Here is a 14,751-nt window from a genome sequence, read left to right on the forward strand (position 1 = left end):
ACAAATGGAAGGGATACAACACCTGTTCCAGCACCTTTCGTAGGTCCCTTCGCAGGGCAGACTCAAAGAGGTTACCCACACCCCCAACAGCAACCTGTACCACAGGGACAACCAGTCCACCCTATGGACCAAGAGGACCACAAGCACAAGTTTGTCCACCAAATTCGGTGTTTGTTCCCCCAATAGTGGTTCAGCAGGCACAAAATATGGTCTCTAGGGACCAAATTGCTGATATAGTTAGTTTAGGATTGACCACTTTCCCAGTGATGCCCCTTAAGGCCGAATCATCCATGATCGCAAGCAACATACCAAGGTAGCAAAACATCAACCCCTTACCTTGTGACATAATCAAATGTCACAAAAGGGTACATAAGTGAAAGTCATATCAATAATGACACGTAAGACTCACACGGTGAGGAAACAGGGATCCATTCTCTAACCTCATTACTCGGTCGCCAAGCACATGGAGTATGAATACATGCTACGGTGGAGTAACTCTTCCAAAAGAGTGACATCATACTCGATACACCGTACAAATCTTAGTCTAGTCTCTTTCTAGCGCCTAACCCGAATTCTCTATTTGCTCGCCTTCCAGGTGCCAAATGAGATCTCGCATCTAGTTAATCATAACAGGCACAACGTGGAAAGTGGGTACTAACATCCATGTTTGGTCCTTGACACAACCTCATCTTGGTTGTAACCAAGGCGACATATATAGTGGATAATTTAAGTCTTTCTTGGCTCCAAATAAAAATAAACCACTAGTCTCATCCTTACTCGCTCCCAAGCACCAAGGGTGATTGCTCGTGTGAGTGAGCCAATCTTGCCTGCTCACATCATCATCTGCTAATCGTTATGACACAAACCATAATAGTGTCAACATCCCATCATCTCACAACAAATAAGTGATCGATTTTAAAAAAAAACATGACCACAGTCTGCGCAATTCTGGATTCCAAGCATAAACCTTATCAGCACCTCTTGCGATAAGCATATACAACAGAATCCACCATGTGCGCCTCACATGAAGTGGTTCAAGATCACTACCTCTTGCGCAATTACCTCTCTAAAGATATTTTGTTGACCAATCTACGTTCATTCAAGATGTGCCCAACTAGCGCAATGAATCTTACAAATGGCAAATTTATACACTACCAGTAAAGCATCCTATCCACAGTCTAATGAGCAAGGTCAAGGTCTAAAACTACTCAGTTGACCATCTAAAGAGATAGCACTCATTATGCCGAATACGCCCACATAGCATACTTCAGGCTCCCACAAAAAAAAAAAAAAATCAAGGAATATAGGTCATTTGTTTCTCCCAAAGACAATCCGAGGATTCACTCAATAGCTAAGGCTCTAGCTTTTACCGATAGGTAAGTCAATGGGTTTGCAATTTCGCATTTAGAATCATTCTAGGATATTCCTTATGCAAGTCATTAAAGACAAACCGAGAATTCTCCCAGAACAATCTCTAAGGATCTTACATCTGAGCATATAAATAACATCACCCATGTCCATCATGTCTAAAACAGAGGACTGCCAATCCTAGGTGGCGACAACCGTATAAATTCCTGACTCATAATGACTAAGTAAGGAAAAACTTCTTTTGGACCAATGATCATGCCTCAGTGGTCTTCATCGATCATCGTTTGCTTATCATGGCTCAATGAAATCTAAGAACCACTATTTGGGTAACTGTTTTAGACGTAAAAGATTTATTAGAACTAGCAATCCTTTTTGCGCTCCTAGCTTTTCACCATAAAAGCAGAAGGTAAATCCCTACAGATCTACTTATCCAATTCTCCAACAAGAAGTTGGGTCACAACGTCCACAAATCAAAATTCTGAACTCATGTCAATCATAGCCTAAGTCAAAGTAACCTTACTCCCTAGGAGAAAGTCTTCTCATGGTCTACACCTTCCTCAATGGTGCGACTTTTCGGTATCTAGCGAGCCTTATGCCTCAAAAAATGACTATCCAAATCGCGCATAACTTTAGAACAGTTTCGCGTCATAGCGGAAAGTCAACCAAATTATAGAAATGGTTAATCCTCAAAGACTTTGTCTTAAACTGCGCAACATTGATCCACTTTTCTAAAAGTAGGAGACTAGAGAGCCTTTGGCATTATCCTAGGCTCTTTATCATCTTGTGGAGCAATCATGAATGTTTCCCTCTCAATCACCTACTGATGACGTGGAAAATTTTCACATTCTCTACCACGCAACTAAGAATGTAGAGTAATCTCCTCTAATGGAGTAATCCACTAGTAGGCACATCGCTCCCACTGTCCCTAGGATGTTGGAAATTTCTTTCCATTCTCAACTAGGCTACATAAACCGCTATACTTAGAATTCTCTATTTTATAGAGTTCCAAAACTCTATTCACGTCACCTTTACTAAGAAAACTTTATGTGACTTAGTTACACTTCCACAAAGCTGCTTATCTATAAGCACATGACCTGGAGGGTTTACATGACTGCATACAATAATGCGCCACATGACCCTAAGTTTTTACAAGACAGCATACAATAATGCGCCCTAGATCTTTAGGTCTTAACTTCGCAACCTTAAGAGAAGTAAAATAAAGATAAGCTACTTGATGGTAACAAATCGCTCACAAATGGCTCTCTGCTAACCCATTACTTAAATGGAGTGTAAAATCTGATATGGAGGGTACTTAGTTAAGGATATAGGCAACAAACTAGTGCAATTCCCAATTGGGAAACATTTTGCGCCATCATCCACCTAACACAAACAATATTTAATTCCTTATCTCTACTACACCATTGTGTTGCTGAGTACTAGGAATAATCAATTTTCTAAGCATCCATCTCTCTTCACAGAGTTTTCAGAAAAAACTCAAATAGATACTCGCCACCTTGGTCAAAACTAAAAGCACAAAAGCTCTTATCTAATTGATCTCAACCTCATTTGTGCAATGTCAAAAATCATCTCAAAACTTTTGACTTATGGGAGATCAAATAGCCTTGACTAAGATGCGTATCGTAATCTATAAATGTGTCAAGATTGAGGCTAGCTATCATACCCTTACACATATCCAGTCACAAATATCATAGTGAACTAAATGTGCCAATACAAATGCCCTTCTGCAGCTTTCCTACTTACTTGTGCGCAACCATTGCGAACAAAGTTACACATTAACATGAGAGCAAGATGTCACAAGCGAGTGGGCCCGAGAGGGCCTACTCAAACCATCTATGTCATCTTCTCATTAATGTGATTGAGTATAATAAGCCACCAGTTCATGACCAATGTCATAAACTAATTCCAATCATTCTAATGCGTGAATTCTCGAAGGCAAGTTTTAAAGGTTTTAGGCCCAACTAGGTAATGACTCACGACAAATTCATGTTCACTAGATCATAAAAGGATGTTATGGAGATATCAAGTGCATCTAAGTCGCAAATTTAGCTAGCAAGTGCTAATCCCCTGCACTTTCAGGTCAATTTTATTCTCCATACACTTTACTGCATCTAGTTGAAAGATGACGATACTCCTTTTGCCATCTTTGTTTCTCGCTTCATAGTTACTTGCAATTAATTCTACTATCCACAAGAAGGAGAGAATAAGCTATCAATCTATGACAACTCCCGAAGTAACTTAAGCGCGAATTAGGCTAAAGAGTCTAATTCAACACAATGCTCTCACAAGCCATGCGTCAAATTCTTAACCTTGTCGGCCTGGACCTTTTCATTACTATGTTGCAACGTTTGCTAAGTGGTAAACGTTATTCAAAAGCGTTAGCCTAGCTAAGGAATCATACAAAGAAGCGCCTCATCATGTCTCACACTCAAGTGTGGAAACAGTAAGTGTCCAGACTTGGACAAGTTGGCAATGCTAATAGATTTTGCAGTCACTTGGTGCTAATCTTTTCACTTAGTGTTAATAGATTTTTGCTGCTACTAAGCGCTAATCTTTTAACTTCAAGTGATACTTTAATGTACACTATTATAGTGCGTGAAATTTTTGCTCCATCCACTCCCAACAGTTGGGTAGAGAGCAAAACATTGCTCATACTGGTTACTCGTCTTACACTTAATGACTAATTCATTTAAGCTCGCATTTCTTAGATGGTGTTACTCTTGAATGTTACTTTATCCAATGATGCAACATTAGTACAAGTTAAATTACAAAGTCAATCCGCGCAGCTCAATAGTCAAGATCATATACAGATCTATTGAGGGCTTACTAATTTCACAACTCCAAAACTCACCAATCAAAACTACGTAGCATGCCGCTAACCATAGCGCATGCATCAATTTTTATTGTGCCAAACAAGGCAACAAAACCACGGAGACTTTGAGTCATGTTTCCTTACTCTGGCTCAATTAAACTCTAACATAAAGTCTCCAAGAATTTTTGCTCATCTAAATAATAGGATTACATTGTTCACATTTGAACATCTCTACTAAGTTTAGGTCAACCAAATTAACTTCCATAAGCTAAGTCAATTTAGAGATAAATTCGCATTGGGATTAATTTGATTAGCATAATATAATTTTGTTGCAAAAATCTAAATTAAATAGTAACAATATTACACAAGTCGCAAGATCGAAAATCCGCTATGCTCGTAATCATCTCTTGTGCCACATGTGACAATTATCCAAAAATTTAATTTAATTCATGCGCAAAATATTAGTTTTCAGGAGTAAATCTACAAAAATTTCTCTCAACCGAACAACCTCCCACTGACTATGGCATGTCTAAAGCATGATAAAATATTCTAATTCCATACAATAGCATCTTAATATAGATTCACAATCAACTCACGCTATGTTACATTTAATAATGGAATTTAAATAAAAAACAATTAATCATGTTATTCTAATCACAACATATTAGAAACTCTCTAGGCAAAAAATAACAATATGCTATGTTTAATATTCAGACTATGCCATAACAGAAAGTATATCAGTTCTGAAATTTTCTAGTATTTTCTGGAATTTCAAATAATTAATAAATACACATAAAATCATAAATAAATATTCCAGAATATGGGAAAAAGAAAAAATCATACCAGTAAATAGTAAACCATTACAGTAGTCTACAGAAAAAATTTTAGCCCAGAAACTTAGTCATGCAACACCAGAAGCATTTTAAAACAGAAATAATGAATTATTATTTCAGGAAAAATATTTTTATTTTCATAAAATTTTGAAAATTTTACATTAGATTAAAAATTTAATTCTGAGTCTAACAGTACCAACCACGCTTAAAACAAAACTATAACGAATTACTTATGACCATTTAAAGCAATTCTAGATTTTAAAATACAACAAACAACGCCTTACACCCAGCTGCCAAACCAAACAAGCCGGCGGTGAAAACAGCATAGCTCGGCTGGGCACGCGGCGCGCATGGACAACGTGGCTGACACGCGTGTGATGGAGCGTGGAAGCACGCCCGGCGCGTGATGGCATGTGGCCGCCGCTGACGGCGTCAGTTGGCGCATGAGGCACACGCGCTGCCTTCCGGTGTGTTTTCTGGTCCAATTTTGGTACTGCTAGACTCCATTTTCCAAAATAAAAACTATGGTGGTATCAAAAATGACATTTAACAAATACAAATAATGGAGTGTAGCACACCCTCTCTCTAATGAGAGTGGAAGTGCAGAAACTCTACACTTCATCTTCTTCCTTAAGCCACTAAAAACACAAAACACAAAACGAACCGAAATTAGAGTTTTTTTTTCTCATCAACCGTAAGTCGGAATCAAGCCCATAATATACCATTTCGAAGGTATCAAAACAAGGATTCCAAATATATAATTTTCATAACATAAAAACAAAGCGTTTAAAACCAGCATGCAGTCAAAGTTTCGAAAAATTAAATATGAATCTCCATTTTTTTCAAAATCCGACCATTGGATTTTCATGAAACTTTGCATATATATTCTACATGAAATATACCACAACATATGTAAATTTCAAGTTGATTGGGGACAGTTCGAAAAAATATTAATTTTTCATGCATATATCACGTGTGTATATATATATAATTATATACATATTTTAATGCACAAAAAACAAGCACGAAAATACCCATTTATGGCTCTGATACCAATGTAAGATACAGATAACGCAACAGGTAAAATGATTCAAACTATATCTTGTGTAAAAGAATCCAAAACAAAGAACCTTGTTGGTAAATCACGTGCTTGACAACCATTAACTATGAACAACCAGCAATGGAGTGATACTACAGTATGAGTATCACCCACACTAGTCACTGTGCAAAGGCTAGATCGTTCTCTGATGGGAGAGAGTTAGAGAGAGAGTATAGGGAAAAAATGTTATAGATAAAAAACCACATCACGTATCTGATGTTCTATATATTAAAATATATAATCAAATATCTAACCATATATATCCATCTATCTATATCTCCTAAGGATAGGATTGATGTAGATAAATAGAGGATTATCCTAACAAATAGGATAATCAAGAAATCAAATTCAAATTACATGGGTAATTTGAATGGGCCATGGGTCATGCCACATAGGCGCCCAAATTCGGGTCCAATACCTGGCCCAATTTCCAACATAAGTGATGTCATTTAAACCAAGGTGGTGGTGATAGTATAAAATTACTGAGCAAATCCAAGGAGAGAATTGAATGTTCTTCTGCTCCATACTATTGGTTTGGAGGAATTGGAAAGTCTATTCCTCTTTGATAGAGCAAATATATATATATATATATATAATACACACAGAGACAATGTACTTTGCAACTCTATTTTTTCCACTGCAACAAGAAACTGAATGACAATCATTATTTAATCAAAGACCCAACCCACCTTGAGGCCTTCAAGCGAAAATGTCATCCTTCAAGTTGCAACACCAGTAGGAGCAAGAAAACACTTGATCTATAATAGCACTTGCACCACAGACATCCTCCAATTCATATAGGAAACCATATGATTTGAAAGAGAAAGTTGGCAAGTGAAAAGCAGTTTCGGGAGAAGTTGTCAGGATGTGAATTTGTGGGAAGTTGATTTTAATGTTTCTAAGTGGAAAGGAGTTTGTGAGAATTTTGATTATTGCCCCATAACTTGATAGAAGGAAAATAATACACAACTTCAGTACATGATCAACACCAAAATGAGCCCCCTTTATATATTAATATTGATAATATATTCATATAAGATATATTGAGGGTTCATTATGTCCACTCAAACTTGGACCAAATTTGACATGCTTTATTCTCAATGTTTCCCAATTCTTCTTACCTGGAAACTACTCTTGTATTTATCCTAACAATTACTCTAATGCTATGCAAGAAAAACTCAACTTTCAAAATAAGTTACATGATCTAGGCAATGCGGAACGTGATACGTGGATTTCATTTATTTGTAATTTTTTTTTAATTTATGTTTATTTTTTTATTATTAATAATTTAATTAAAACCTTAGTATATTTAGTTACTTATTTTATTAGAGATTAGGCTTCCAAATAATGTCATGATTTACTTTGTTATTTTTAATTAGGGTTTTCTACGTTGCCTATATATATGGCTCTATGTAATAGTTTTCGGTTAGCTTTGAGATAATAGTGTTGAGTTGTTAAAGGTTGTGGCCGTTTTTGTGAGATTAAGGTTTTGACCGTTGTATTCTTCTTTTCTCTTCTAGTTCTTCTCAAAACTTTTTGATCTTCTCTTTTAGATCAATTCTCCACATATTCTGATTTTAGGATCAATTGAATAGCCGATTTAGTACTTGATTGAAATAAAATAAAATAAATTTCAAATTATAGATACGTTTAAGAAGTATCAAATAGGTTTATGCTAGTATCCAAAAAGTATTGATACTCGATACAAATACAACTCTCATCTAGAAGTATCTATATTTCATAGGTTGCAATGAATGTCAAATCTGGAGGAGAGGGACTCCGAAATCCGAATCAAATTGGGTGGAAGAAGTTCGGGTGAATGCTGGAATCTTTCCCAAACCCTAGGATGTTTCGTTTTGAAGAACATATATTTATATATATATATAAACAAGTAGATACTAATATACTATCTAATCAAAGTTTGATTCTTTGATTTTGCCATTAATACCCACAAGCAACTTAACCCTTCAAGTACAATTTAAAGTCTTTCCCTTACATCACACAGCTAAATGACAAAACTCCAATACAGATTTTTTCAAAAATAAATAATAATAAAAATTAAATAATCCAATCGAGATAAAGAAAAGCAGTTCCTTTCATACAAGAACATGTCACAATTCACAAAATCAAGCTTCATCAAGATTTTCACAATTAACAAACATCAAAATAAATCCTCAAACCCTAAACTTCGTTTAGTTTCGGAATGAATTGGAAATTTGAAACTTGTATAACAATTGTATATAACCAAGATAAACAAACACAAACATAGATATTGATGTAACTACATATAAGAAGGAAGATAAAGGAGAACCTAAAAGTCGAAAGTCTTGGAAGCTATCACAAATAAGCAGCAACAAGAAAATAATTTTCTAAAGAAATATCGAAATATTTTAAAAACAAACCAAACAAGACCATAATATTTTTAAATATTTTTAGAATTTATTCTAAAAGCACATATTAACTAGACTCTTGTAATAAATAAATGATAAAGAGTGATGTTAGGGATCCCAAATAATCTACTAAATTTTCTGCCAAATCTCTCACTTGTGTGAGTTTGTGTGGGTCGAAGTTTGGTAGATTATTTGGGGTTCGTAATATTTTCCAATAATAAATATAATTTTAAAATATACTACAAAACAAAAAGGAGAATTTACCCATAAATCCTATATGGGGGAGCTTTGATCCATTTAGTCCTAAGAGTTTTCTTATGGACGGATAGGTCCTAGTTTTTTTTTGAAAAGGCGTATCTCTTGAATAGAATACCCTTTTTAATGATTCATTTTGGGAACAAATTCCTGGGTGTGTGAGATTTGGTGGGTAAGACGTGATTGATATTATTCTGTGTGTGAGATTTGATGGAGTGTATCACGGTGGATGTGGATTTTGGCATTTCGGGGAGTGAACAGAGTCTTTTTTACTAGTGTGTTTTTCTAGAGACGGTGGTGTTGCATTTGCTCGAGTCTAGTAGAATGACACAAGGTATGTACATTTTCGTCGATTGTTCTTTATGCACAGGGGTGTGATGTGATTTTTTAGTTGGATAGGGGGGTGGGTATTGTTATTGGTTGGGGGTCATTTTTCATGTTTGTCGTGTGTTGTGTTAATGGTGGGTGTTTATGTGTAATGTGGGTTTGTTTGGTGGTTGATCAATGTGGTTTTCTACACGGGTTGGCAATTTTTTTCGCATTCGGTGGTCTCGATGTGTCTATGTTGGTTTACTGATGCACGTTAGCATGTTTGGTCATCATGGTGGTTTTGTTTCAATCTGGGTTTCATTTTTTTTTTTTTCAATCAAGAAGTTAACTGTAATGGTGTCTAATTCAAAAAAATTATACATCACCATAATGTGTAATGTATGGAATGTGTGATGGCCATGTGTTTGTTATGCGCAGGTATGGATGCTGGGATTTTGTCGTTATGCTGCTATTCGGTTGCATTATGCATCGACGTTCGAGAGAATCGTTGATGTTATTTGTGGGAAGTTTGATGGGTTGGTGCCGGGTCCGGTATACATGTTGTTCGACATACCTGGTTACAATAAGTTCAAGGTGGATCGACGTTTGAATTCATCATTTCCTTATAACGACTGTATACTAATGTGTAATACACATATGTTTGTATCATGTTGACAATGAGTTGAATAACATATTCTTTGTCATGTGCATTGCAGTGTACTTAGGTTATGCCTGTACAGGACTCGCTCACCAAACGTGCAAAACATTGTTCCATTCATGGACTCAATAATTGTTATCACTCTCCATAAACGCACTTCCAATGTAAACGTGTATGCCTTAACGATTCCTTACATACGGAAACAATTAATACAATCTCACAAGCTTATGGAAGACCCAATAATACATTTTCAAAGAAGTGTGACGGAACACATAATAACCAATACAACATTTCCCATCAAAGACCTAAACAACTATCGCAAATTTACGAATCACATACAAACAACACCTACAACAACACATCAGCCACCCATTCCGACCCATACTGGTTTAAAAATAAGAACACATTAAAACGATAAAAAACACTAGAAAACCTTGACAGAACAATGTCCATACACATTGACAATATAACCACTACTCCTTATTTTCATATCGTTCAACGACATAGTTGAGTACGGTGTCAATGCCGTGTTATATAAGCAGATCCAACACATCTACAGTTCCACAACACAGGACACTATACCTAGGTTGGCCAACATATAATGCCAAACCACATAGACATTAGGATCACATAACCAGGACCACATTTTGGTTATATGTGGAATTCTCATATATCACCCATTAACATCACAATCCAATTGCAAAATGTGCCACCTGGATAATACCCCAACCTAAAAGTGAAAGAGAAACACAGAATGGTTGATCCTACCAAAAAAAAAAACACACATCAACACAAGATTGAATACCAGATGACGTTGCCAAACAATCTAAACCCAACAAAATTCAAAAATCTAACAGTGGTGGACCAAATACCAAGCACATACCACAAAAAAGGCATACGACATAAGTATTAAACCCCAACGTTGCAACCCCTAACTCTACGCTAGCAAACCCTATTAATAGGCCTCCCATTCCCAACTCCTCAAATAAACATCACTAACTTGGTCGTGGCGTTGTCATCTCCGCAACACCCATTCAACGATACAAATTCAACGTCTGCTGGCTCTAACACCCAATCCCTCGTTCACACAATGTAGGGTTTCTGTATCCTAATGTGCCTCAATCTCACGACTTCTCGAAGTTGCAACGAAGAACATATTGGAACCCAATGTCATATTAACTACGCAACAATTCAACATTGGGAATACAGAAACTTTCCTACCCTGATAGTGTGAGATTCGATTGCAAAGGAGGGAAAACACAAAAAATCTATAGTGAGCTTGGTGTAAATGTGTAATTTCAGCCTATTGCAAAATCCCACATTCACCCTTTGTTTTCCACACACGCGTGTTCTGCCCCCATCCCTTAAAGTAATTTCACTTATAACGGGACTTTTGGGTCCATAAGAAAAACCTAGGGACTAATCAGTTCACAAAATCTAAATTTAGCATTTATTGGTACTTCACCCAAACAAAAATGACGAAATAATATAACAAGGTGAGATGATATCATTGTAAATGATAAAAATTAAAAATAAATAAATAGGATGAATCATCTTATTTTGAGCTCACATCAAAATATTGGACAATTCAATTCTTTCCAAAATAAATAATTAGAAACATAAAAATTGAATATAAAATTAAACAGAACCCTTTTACATGAGATGAATCTCACTTTTTATTAATCCTACATCAATTCAGCCATATATTTTTGTGCAGGTAGAATAATTATTGTTTACAAAGGTCAGTGACAATCTTAACTAATAAAAAAATATGTATAATTATTAGGGTTTAAATTAGTAAAATGGTAAATAATGGTTTTAGGTTATACTAACCAGAAATAACGGCGGTGCAGTAAACAAGGACGAAGATCATGCCGCCGAAGGCCCATGCGATGCCGAGGATGCCGACACCGCCACACTGGTCACGGTTCTTGATGGGGTCAATCTGGCTCTTGTAATCGATGACGGTGAGGACGGTGATGTAGAGGAAGAGAAGTGTGGCTATGAACTCTGCAATGATAGCTCTGTAGAACGACCATTTTGTCAGCTCCACCACGTCCACTAGCGGAGCTGGAGGCGGGTCGTGGTAGTCCTTGGCTGAGAACTCCTGCTCTGTTACTACTGTTTCCTCAACTTCCTTTGCCATTCTAACAAAAGACCCTGTGTGTGTACAGAGAGAGAGAGAGTATAGCGACCCCGGTCTTTTCTCTTTAGATTATTGTATCCGGACTTAGGCTCCGTAGATCCTGTCATTATTTATTGGTTGTTGTTGTCCTTTAATCTCTTTGTATTTGAAGTATAGGTTGTGTTGGACGGGTCTGGTACAGGTTGGTTGAATTTTGATGCAAATAGGTGATGCCCAGATTTTGGCCTTCACGCTCGAGCGGAGGTTTTAACGCTCGAGCGGTCCCTTCGTTGTTGCTTCTCCGCTCGAGCGGGAATTTTGACGCTCGAGCAGGATTTTCCATCTCCCAGTATTTTGCTCTGCAGTTCTTCCGCTCGAGCGGTAGTTTTTACGCTCGAGCGTGATCCCTTGTTTTTGCTCCTCCGCTCGAGCGGGGAGTTTGACGCTCGAGCGGGTGCAGCGCCTGCAAAACTTCTGGAAGGGTGCAATCGACGCTCGAGCGGCTTTCTTCACGCTCGAGCATGATTCTGTGTCTTACGCTCGAGCGGGGCTTTCTACGCTCGAGCGTAGAGTCGATTATATCAGTCCGTGATTTCACTTTTTGGATCACTTTTTGACCTACCTTTTCTTTCTTAACCTTTAAAAACCGCCATTTGAGAGTTTCTCTCTCTATTCTCACCTTCTCTCTAAGATTTGATCTATTCCTTGTGGTCTTCTACCCTAGTTCCTTTGGAAGAGAGGTAGAGCTTCGCGAGATCTTTCTTTTAATCTGAAAAAGATAGGAGTTGGAGCACTTTGGATTTTGGGTCACCATCTCCATCTTCTCTATTTTAGTTGTGATCTTCAAGGTAGGGATTTCCTACTCCAATTTATAAGTTTTGTTCTAAGTTTTGGTATAATGATATGTTGGGGTTACTTTGATAATTTTGGGAGAAACCCTAGTTGTGTTAATTAATTAATTTGTATAATTAATTTAAGGGAATTGGGGAATTTGGTTAAATTCATGAAATTGGGAAAGTTATTGGTTAAATGGTGTAGTTGGATAATGTAAATCACTCGCCTATTGAATTGATGGTATATTTATTTCCAAATCTAGAAATAACTGTTGTGGGCTATCGGTGGAGGATAGTCATGCTTGTTGTAGACACTGCATGTGGATTAGGGATAACTGAAACTAATCATTGATTAAGTCATCAATATTGACTGCTGAATTAATACAGACATTATGTGTATTGATTGTGTGTTGTATATGTTATGTGTATGCATACATTGTTTTGTGTGGGAGGAGATAGGGGATGTACTCCACGGTTTAGGGGAAGATAGGGGATGGACCTCTAAACCGGATTTTGTTTGGGAGGAGATAGGGGATGGACTCCATTAGCATCACTTTTATGTGTGCTTATTTTTATTGAAGTGTTTAATTGATACAGCACTAAAATGTGTATCAAACTGGAAGTATGAAGTGTTTTGATTTGAGCCTGAGTCTCAATTGTTTGTTGACATTGGAAGAATGTGAATATGATATGTATAGTTCACTGTTGTAAGTTTGGCCAGGTTCTGAGCCAGATTGATAATGTTGGAAAGTGAAACGTGTTTTAGACATTAGTGTCATGAGACTGGATAGTAATGTAATTGATTATCTTGGTTAACCATCTATTAAATACTAATGCTTTATTCAATGCTTATATTTGGTTTAGTATATTCCTACTGGGCTGTGGCTCACCCTTATGGGAACATCATTTTCAGGTCCAGGTGATAAGCTACCTCCCAGGACTTAGCTTGGAAGGATTTGGATTTTGAAGACTAGCTTTAGTTGTTTGCTTTTATTTGATGAATAATCAAGCCTAGGGCTTTATTTGTATTTGAGTTAGAACTCATATTTTGTGTCCAAGTGATGGCTTGGAAAGATGTAAGCCCATAGGGCATTTAATTTGATGTTACATGTAATGTTTTTATTTAGTAATACTCTGGTGAATGAATGAATAAATTGTTTTCTTTAAATAATGCATGTCAATGATATACATATAATGGGTTTATTTTGAGGGCGTTACAACTTGGTATCAGAGCGTACCGGGTTTGAATACTTTGGGTACGTGGGAAGTGATTAGTATCACAATGGGTTCGTCTCGTTTGATAGAGACTTAGTGTAATGTTATATGCTTACGTGATAACATGTTTATGTGACTATGTGGGTATGGAATGTAGTTTCTAGGATGGTGATTTGACCCTTGAGTTTCTAGTAGTCTTGTTGGAAAGGCACCTGATCACTGCTGCTTCCAACCGGAACTATAGCAACGCATTGGGACTATCATTATCCAGGAATGAAATTCGTAGGTGCTTATGTGATTATGTGCTTACGTGGAATGAATTATTGCTGTCCCATGCATTAGGACGCGAGTGTTTAGTTTCGGCACATTTAATAATGTGCTAACGTCTTTGTTTCCTTTATTAGTATGTCAGGACGAGGACGAGGACGCGGTAGGCGTGGTAGGCCGGGTAGGCAGGAGGTGCCTGTGCCAGAGGAGATTCCAGCAGTTCAGGAGGGAGTTGGCCAGGCCAATGTGGCCGAGCCAGTAGGCCAGCAGGCTATGGGCGCTCTAGCCCGAGAGATAGCAGGGGCATTCAGGGAGTCAGTAGGCATTCTCAGAGCTGAGAATCAAGCTCGGGATGTCGTTGCAGATGCAGGACCCTCCTTTCTAAAGAGGGAGTTCTTCCGGTCTAATCCGGATGAATTTGTGGGTGATCCTAAAGAGCCGCTTAAGGCAGATGAATGGCTCGAACAGACAACGAAGACGTTTGAGATGCTTGGCATCGAAGACGAGGGGTTGAAGGTGACCTTGGCATCTTTCCAGTTGAAGGGGGATGCGGGTCAGTGGTGGAAGTT

At 37.4% G+C, this 14,751-nt stretch overlaps 1 pseudogene; it reads right to left on the minus strand.

Moving 5' to 3' along the window:
- Positions 1 to 10,428: 10,428 nt before the first annotated feature.
- Positions 10,429 to 11,888, minus strand: LOC145821393 (aquaporin PIP2-7 pseudogene; annotated as a pseudogene).
- Positions 11,889 to 14,751: the final 2,863 nt, after the last annotated feature.

The sequence above is a fragment of the Camellia sinensis genome, chromosome 3 (genome assembly GCF_055761805.1).
Source record: "Camellia sinensis isolate YWXY chromosome 3, ASM5576180v1, whole genome shotgun sequence".
Taxonomy (NCBI): Eukaryota; Viridiplantae; Streptophyta; class Magnoliopsida; order Ericales; family Theaceae; genus Camellia; species Camellia sinensis.